Below are 9,367 nucleotides of genomic sequence, written 5' to 3'. Positions count from 1 at the left end.
ATGAATCATATTTGAGATAAAAACCATATTCACTTTTATGACTTGAAATTCAAACCTTTCTCATATTTCATTGATCCTCAAATCATCAAGATCCCTGCCTTTGTTTTCTTGCATCTGGACCTCGCATATTTCATTGCGCCTTCTACGCGGTCTACAAGATCCCTGTCCGGAGGATTTATCCGGAGGACTATCCATATTAACCTACGACCACAAAGTCAAACTAGAATCAAACAATGTTCATTTCTTTGATAGGCTTTCTTCTTTCATTGCGTTTTCCCGTCTTTTTTCCTTCTAAACTTCCTTTTTCTCATCTTTCTATTTAACGATAATAGAGAAATTTTTCAAGATTTTGAATGATTTCTTGCTACAAAGTGGTTTGCTCTCCTTATCAGTCGAGCCCTAGCTTTTTCTGAATTTGAGCTAAGGATTACAAGGTCGTTGATTACAAAAATTCATAGGTTTCATTCTCAATTCATGAATTTCTTTGTTTTTTTTCTCGTTATTTCATAACCTTCGGACCGATAATAGTCGTTTTTTTACATCTTTTTCATTCTTTCTTGCTACAAAAGTGGTTTGCTCTCCTTATCAGTCGAGCCCTTGCATTTTATGGATTCTTGGATTTGAGTCCAGGTTATTCAAGAATAATTCTTCTTTCATTCTCGTTAATGAGTTCATTCTGCTTTCATTATCCTTAATGAGCACTTTCTCCTGTCTTTCTCAGGCGCATATTGCGAGTTCCATTATTTTTAACTGGACCTTGCCTTTGGTAATCTTGAGTTTCGGAAGATCTTCTTTTTGTCCCCACGCATGCGCATCGGATCGAACCGCGGAGTGGGTCGCTGGTCCGGATCTCAAGCTCAAGAAGGCAAAGACGCTTCTGACGCCACTTGATCGGCCTCTTTCTTTCTACCTTGTTTAGGAAGGAATGCTCAAGAGGGCATTAGTAGAGGATGCACCATCCCCCCTTGTTTCCGCTTAGGAGATAGGCTCGGCCGATTAATAGGACTGAGGACGTCCGAAGGACTCTAAAGGTGGCGGCGGTTGAAGCCTTCTACCTCTGAAGGTGAAAGACGTTGATGGTTCAGTTGTTCACTCGATCTAGGCCTCAATTTCCTTTGATTTTCATACTCCTCAGCGAAAGAAGGAAAAGAAAAAAGGATAAGGCTTAAGACTGAACGTCCCAATCATTTACATTTAGGGAAAATGAAAGAGGTTTAGGTTTACTACGGAGAGTCACACCATAGGGCTCTACAAGGATGAGAAGAAGGTCTGACGGGTATTTGCCTTAACAACTTCTCCTAAGATAGGCCCCTGTTTTCCGGGGGTTTTGCATGAAAAAGGCTTTGATTCCATTTCAGATCTCAAAGTCATTTCATCTTTTTGGCTCATAAAGAAAGGATAGAAGCTGCTTTACCGCCCCCACGTAGCGGGAGAGGGATGAAATAGCTCGACTGAAAGGAGAGGGATGAAAATAGCTCGACTGAAAGGAGAGGGATGAAATAGCTCGACCTGAAAGGAGAGGGATGAAATAGCTCGACTGAAAGGAGAGGGATGAAATAGCTCGACTGAAAGGAGAGGGATGAAATAGCTCTACTACAGACTAATCAATCCTACAGTCAAAAAGTAGAAAGAAAGGCAGGAAAACTCCCCCCCAACTAGGCATCGGCAGCGAAAAGTCAGAGGAGAAAGTCTTTTCTCTTTCTCCGTCCTCAGAGTAGGCTTGGGCCCACGTAAGCGGTGCTTGGGCGTTCGCGAGGAGAGTGATTTCATGCACTACCTTATTCCGGGGAATTTTTTCTCCTTGATTCAAATACGAGGAGGTTACGATATCCCTATCGTGACCCAGATAAAGAATGAGTTTAGACGAGGGGCCTCAGCCTAAGACCCCCACGCAGCGGGTAGGCATAAAGGGATCAATCATCGGAAGCACCCCTTAGCCCTTCTTCGCACGCACCTCTCCAATCCACTCAACCAACAAAACTATACAATAAACTAACGAGTATTCTTTTTTATTGTAGTTTGGGTAGTGGGCACCTCTCCCTCTTAGCGCACCTTGCTTTTCACGGGAGGACATCTTCTCCCTGTCGACTGGATCCCACGGAGCGGGGTCAAATGGGGATTTGACCTCGACTAATTAAGCTACCACGGACCGGTTCCTTCCCACTTCCATTCTTCCATTTCTGAATTTTGACATCTTATCCTGAATTTTTGGATTCAAAGTCTTTGAGGATGAAAACCCGGTTCTATCCTTTCCATCTTCAGCAAGATGCGGTGGAAGTTGCAGGTCGCTTATCTTCGCTCGGGTAGGAAAGATGCTCGAGGACAGGGCTAGTAGGCCCACATATCTCCACTCTGATTAGTAAAGAAGGGAGAAGGACGGTCTCGCCTCAACCACTCGGCCACCAATGGAAAAGGTCAGATTCCCCATCCCTTTTTTTTCTTCTTATTTGACTGGTTGGATAGGATTTGCCCTTCAATCACTAATCACTCCGGAAACCCATGAGTCGAGAACACTGATCTACGGGAGAGTTAGCCAGGCGAGGTCCAGCCCTTGAGCCTGAATAGTGGGTTCTCGAATGAGGAAAATCCTTCCTCTTTTCCTCTTTCATTGACTTTCTTCTGTCCCATTTCTTAGTGGGCTGTGAAATGCCTGACGAGCTCGCTTTGATAACCGCATTTCATATACCGAGGAGTGGAAGGGGAATAGGAAGGGTCATCGGAGCACAGGCCGGATGGTTGAGGCGAGACCGTCCTCACTGGTCGAGATAAAGGGAGAGAATTCCTATTTATCTGAGCCCTAACCCCTCTACAACTCTTTAGTTTAGTGATTTGAGGACTCCTCTCGTCTTCTTTGCGCGACTATTCAGTCCCGCGGAGATAGTCATCTTTGTTCTAGTCTTTTGAAAGAGAAAAAAGGGCTAGGCTTTCTCTCCTTTCAGTCGAGACCTTGCCCTAGGTTTAGAAGGCTCCCATAAATCAGAGGTTAGGAGTTCAGTCTGATTTTGATTCCAAATAGTCGCTTCTCAATATTCTTTGAGCCTCGTCTTGACCCTGATTTACCCCTTATTCAATTTCTTAGAGAAATGCGCTTCGCTTCTTCTCAATTCTTTGAGCCTTACCGGTCCGTGGTAGTTTCATTCCGAAAAGGTAGAATCAAATAAACGAAGGTCTCGACGGGTGGGACATTGAATTTCAATAAAAGGAGAATTTCAAGCCTTGGTCGGCTAGGCCCAGGACAGGAAGAGTCACTTGTTCACATTCTTTCTACTCAGAATGAGAAGGAGAATAGGTTCAGAGCAAGAAAGCTGCTACACCGGGACGGGAGGAGTGGATACAGTCTATGAATAAGGAATATTATTCTCTAATTTCATCAGTCTTCTCATGATCCCTTCGTATTCTCAAAGGGAATAAGTACTCTAAGTGGCAGGGACCTCATCCGGAAGACTGAGTTTTCCGCAGTCTCTTTCCCAAATAGAAAGGCTGAGGACTCCAACCTTTTAGATTTGCATTATTGCGAGTTGATCATGTGCCCTAGCCGGTCTTCTTTGTGGAGATCCGAGTCCCGGTTCCCTTTCAGATAATGGAAGAATTCTCCTCTCTTCGACTCAATTAGATCTCTCCTCTCATGAGAAGATAATACAAGAGAATGAATAATAATCAGATATGAACAAGGGCTCAAGTAATAATCAGATATTCAGATGCTCAGCTCTTCTCTTTTCTCTATCTGGAAATCAAGAAATTTCTCTCTTCTTCTCTGAATAAGTTGAAGAGACAAATCTCAGTCCTTTATCAATTAGATCTCTCATCTTCCTCCTTTATTTACTACCTCTCTCTTCCTTCGGAACCTGCTCGACCCCCACGGATAAGATAATGACTGAAAAAGAAATAAGTAGCATTCTTCTTTCGACTCCTTTTCATCTTTGTTCAGAGTCCGGGGAAAATACGAAAGAGACTCTTCTTGTTAGCATCCGAAAGTCAGAACTCTTTCCATTGTTATTGACTCGATTCTCACTCTTATTGTCATAATCCCCTACTTTTAAGGACTCTTTTCTCATGGGTGGGAGCTCCATTCTGAATCTAGTCCTACTCCTCTTTTGGACTACTTCTGCTTGATCCCTTGATCTTCCCCCTTGACTCTGAAACTACGAGTACCTTCGCCTCTCTCCTTAACAGTCGCTTCGCGCCTCACTCGACTCAATTTCTGAGAGCCTTGGATCTCAACTGCTACAACTCTCCCGTAGGTCTCCTTCCATCTCGCCTTTCCAGTCGCTTCGCTATCGCGCCTCTTCCCGTAGGTTGAGCCTTCCTCCTCAACTTCTGAAGCCGAATAAACTACCCCACTACGCGGTGTAGAAGGAACAAGGGTAGAAGTCGATTTGTCCGCTTGGACTTACTTAATGAGCGGAGTCTTCCGACGAATGAATCTCCTTTGCACTTGTCCGACCAGACCGTGTGCGCGTGATCGATCCTTAATTGGTCGTCTAGTTGGTGAGGTAGGGAATTCTTCGAGGGGCAATTAAGAAGAATATGGTTTAGTGACCACAAAGAAGAGAATGAAATCTCTCTCGCAAATATAAAGAGAAAGAAAAGATAGAAAGAAAGTTGACTTCAACCTACTCCTCCTTTTCCGTCTTATTCCCTTCGGGTGAATTCAGGACAAAAGACTAGAAACCCAGTTCTATAAGAAAACTAGTAGAAAAGAAGACGAGGACGGGTGACTCTGGGTCCCGTCCTCAGAAGAGCTAATTCGTGGACAGGACGCCTCTGTCCGGGTCTCGGCCTCTTTTTGACTTTTAGTAAGTCTTTGGAATCCTTCTACTTTTCGGAATGAGAATGAAATTCTTTCCTTGTCTTCTTCTTGAACTTCTACTTTTTATGAAATCGGCGAAGCCCTAGGTAGGGTCATCAAGAATGCCTGGTGGGTTAGCGGAAGTTTGAAGCCGTCAATCTCTGTGGGAAACCTCTGACCTTGTTCATTGAGGTCTCGCTTCTGATCTTCTACAATTTCCTTGCTGAGCACCTTGATTCACACTTTCTTGAATCTCTACCTCTGTTAAGGAGGAAGAAAAAGACAGAGAGAAAGTGGAAGAAATTCCAAGCCTATCCAACAAAAGAAAGGCTATAAGAGGAAAGCCTATCAAAGTTTCAGTGGTTTTCTATCCTTTCATAAAAAGAAGACGAAGACAAGAAGAAAAGAAGAAGAAGATCAGACTGCTCCTACGGAGCCGGAGCGGTCCAAAATCTAAGTCCGAGGCCTCAATGAAAGATCAAGCCCTTGTTCATTGAGTTGACGAGAGAGCTCTTTTACAGTAGTTAGGATCCTTCCTCATACAGTAGTTAGATCATACTCTAACTAAAAGAGTGAATCTTAGAGAAAGACATTTCCGGAAAGAAGAGCTAGAGCTGGAACCTCGGATCACCTAAGGACCTAGCCTTTCCTACCACTAGGACTTTCCGTAGGCCTTTCTCCTTTCTCTTATAAGGAAGGAACCTTTTTCTAATAGTTGAGGCTCAAAGAATTTGAGTAGTTCAAATCACAAGGAAATGAACAAGAATTGACGCAGGTTTCTACTATCTCTCTCACGCAGAAATCCATAAAGACGAAAGGAAAGAGGTTTCGCCAACGGAAATTTCTCGACTAATTAAGCTAGCACGGACCGGTGCGTGGCTATTATCATTGCCACAGAAAAGCACAAGGACTCCCAAGAGCACTATTAGCTCTCTTCTTCCCTTCCTGCCTAGGTTCGGTTCTGACAATTCTTTCTAAGCGGAACTCTCATCAGTCGAAATGAAAGATCACGAGATTGCATCCAAGCAACTTTGACGCCGACGACCTTTGCTAAGACTGTTCTTAAAGCACAAGGCGGAGTAGGAGTTGAGAAGGAGTTGACCTCAAGTTCTGTTCTTAAAGAAGGAGAAGGTGAGGATGGGGCAAGGGATGGACTTCTCTTTCAAGATCGGCAAATCGGTCTCGCTTTGACTTAGATTAGTAAGAACGAATAATCCTACTCATACAGGAAAGCAGCTGATAACCTGCCCCGAAACTCAGTAGTTGAGTTCAAAATACCTCGTTCAATACCCTTCCCCCATTGGGATAGCTGCACCCTTGAAGACCGATCCAACTAAGCAGTCCAAAACCTCTGATTTGGCTCCTACTCCGAGGCAAAGAACTACAAAAACGGAAAAGGGAATAAAGAACCTACTTAAAGGAACTTACGGCAATCAATGAACAAAGGGTTATGACTTTCTTATCTTATTCTTTCTGAACCTACTAAAGAAAGCCGCTACGTGGGGAAGATAGAAAGACGAAAGGAAGACCTACTTAACCTACTTAAAGGAAGAGCTCCCAATAAACCTACAGAGGGGAGCGCAAATCAGAGTCCTTCCCCTATTAGAAGGACGGAAGGAAAGCCTATCTAAACCTACTAGAGAAAGCCCCACTCCGCGGAATATATGGTAAAGGAAGAAAAAGAGGACAAGACTACTCCGCTACTTTCAGTGGATAGGTCGGACCTCTTTTATCCACTAAAGAAAAGATGGAACTCAAAGGTCAACTGGAGTAGCTTAATCTTCGTCCAAGAAACCTACGGCATATGGAGTCTAGGCTTGATTTTCCTTTCTTCTTTTTAGTTACTAAATAGGGATTGGATTTGACATTCTTCCATTTCCCGACATGAAAGACCTACTTTTTCGTGCCCGGTTCCGTTCCAAAGAGGGAAAAGACTAGAAAGACCCACTACGCGGTGGCCCATTGACGAGGTAGGGGCGGGATTCCTCCTCCCCGTGGTTGAGTGAAGAACTCAAGAGGCCTCACATGCCATCCCGCTACGTGGGATCCCCGCGAAGGTCCCCAATTCGCTGAGACTGAAAAGAAAGAATCTACGAAAACGAAGTATATTCAAAAATTTCTATATAGCATAATAAAGAGTCTCATTCTATTAATATAATATGGAACTAAAAAGAAGAATTCGGAAGCAGGGCGTTCTCGGGCTAGCCGTCGTCGTTGAGTCAGGTCTTCAGTCTTTCAGTTTACAGGTTCAGTTAGAGTCTGAGATCTTATCTAGGAATCCGTCTCTCCAGTTAGTCTTGGGTCTACGACTATGCCTTTTTCATATGGAAAGGTTTGATATGATGAAAGAATAGGAAAAACTCTTATTCATCTTTACTGAGTTCACGAGAAGGATTTAGCCGAGGAGAACCGGCGCTCAATCGTAAGCTCGACACCTGCCTGATTCGGAAGCGAGAACAAAGCCTAAAGAAGAAAGCCAAAGGGTCAAAGCCCTCAAGAAAAAATCAAGGAAAGCCAGATCCATTGAGGCGGAAGTTTCAGTGGACATAATATCTAAAGATAGGCTTTCCTCTTTTGAGTACTCCGGAGGGGATCAAGTTCAGAAAAAATTGCATTTTGATGCCTCCAGAAGACCTTGTTCATAGCACAAGTCCAAGAAAAGAAAAGACAGATTTTTGACAAAGGTTTGATATTATCTCCATAAAAGGTCAATGGAAGTCCTACTATACTACGTCCGACTATCGATAGAGAAGAGCTTCCATAAATCAGTCGGCTAATATATAAGATGAAAGTCGATGAAAGAGAGAAGACTAACAACGGCTCGTGTTTTCTACTTTCTATTAAGGCCTTTGTTCTTCAATCTGATTTTCACCCTTTATTCACTGAGTTCCACTCCTTTTAAGGATAAGTCTTTCTCAAATTCTTCTCAAAGTCTTTGACTTTATTCTCATTGATTCAGTCGAGTTATTTCATAAGGTCCGGACTAGCTTATCCTACTCCGCCTTGCTTTTCTTATGAATGATATTCGCTCTTTTTTTCTTGTTAGTGGAGAGAGTCCTTCGCAAATTCTTTGCTCCTTGCGTCAAAGATGTACAATCAAAGGCCTTGTCTCTTTGGGTTTCATCCGTGGGCGAGAGGCAAAAGGGCTCATTTACGGGGCGAAAGATGTCTTCCCTTGTTCATTGATCGTTCATACATTCTATGAAGAATCTCATAATCGCCGACCATTGAATGACTAGTTCCGACACTCTTTCTACTACATGTAGAAGAAAAGAAAGAACTACTTCTGCCACAGAGACAAGACAAGCAAGAGCCACAGCTGGTCGAACTGCCGCCCACCTCTGTGTGAGGAGGAGCTGCTAACTTCCGATCTGTCTTCTTCTTGCACGGCGGGCGCTCCTTCATGGACGGTTTTCATCCTAGGCTTTCTTCAAAGTCAATACCTTCTTTTGAAAGTTGGGAATAGAGAGAGTGAATAGCCGCCTCCTTGGAACATTCCCCTCCGATCTTTCTCATGATGTGCCTTCGTTATCTTCGTCGTTCCCAGATGAAAGAGAAAGCGGGGAGGATACAAGAACGAAATCTAGTTCAACAACTCTTGTTTCAACCACTGCGACTGGTGCAAGAGAAAGGGATGGGACAACCTAAACATAAGGATACCAGGCCATTGGGCGAGCAACTGAGTCCCTCTTCCACTTTCTGATGTCCACTTTTCGTGAGTGAGTTTGCTTTGTTTGGAGATTCTATCATCAACGATATTATATGAGTTCATTCACAATCTAAGCTTTTGCTTGAACAAGAGAAAAGAAGTTCAGCTTGATAAAGTCCTTCTCACAAGATCCCTGCCTTTCTTTTCTTGCCTCTGGACTTCAGACTCCTTACTATTTTTGCTCCTCTCCCCCGTCCTCCGGACTATCCGTATTAACCTAGCTTTCGCTCCTCTCCTTACAGTCGAGCCGTCAACTCATCTGGAGCTTTTCTTTTTCTATTTGGCGAGCCGCTTTCGCTCTTTCGCAAATTCTTTGCTCCTACCGGTCCGAAGGACTATCCATTAGAGAATTTGAGAGAAAATCTTCTTTTCACCTTTCTAGTCGTCCGAAGGACTATCCATATTATCCATATTAGCTTCAACGAAAACAGAATGGCGATCAGTATTTGAGTCGGACTATTTTAGTATTGATTTGAGGTTTCTACTAGCTGTATCATACGATCGTCTTCAACACTATATTACGGGTTTATGGGTAGAAGTCTGTCTCGGCAGCAAGGCCAGCCCTTCAGCCTAGAAAAGCGGGCCTTTTTGGAATAAGACTTTCGTCATATCTAAAGAGAAAGAAGAAAGAAGTACTATTAGAATAAGTCAATGATGATAGTAGGGAGAGTGGGAGGGAATTAAACTAGCACGGACCGGGATCAGCTTAGTATGGATAGTCCTTCGGACGGGTAAGAGTCAGACTTGGGTTCGGAGCAGCTCTCTGGTACGGATAGGCAGAAAGGACACCAAATTCCTAAACAAGACAAAAACCTACGTCATGCTTAAGACAAACTTTCTGGTCTTCCCGCGGAGTGGGGCACACGGGG

The sequence above is a fragment of the Cucumis melo genome, chromosome 6, assembly GCF_025177605.1.
Source record: "Cucumis melo cultivar AY chromosome 6, USDA_Cmelo_AY_1.0, whole genome shotgun sequence".
In the NCBI taxonomy this organism is placed as follows: Eukaryota; Viridiplantae; Streptophyta; class Magnoliopsida; order Cucurbitales; family Cucurbitaceae; genus Cucumis; species Cucumis melo.
This window is presented reverse-complemented; position numbering follows the sequence as displayed.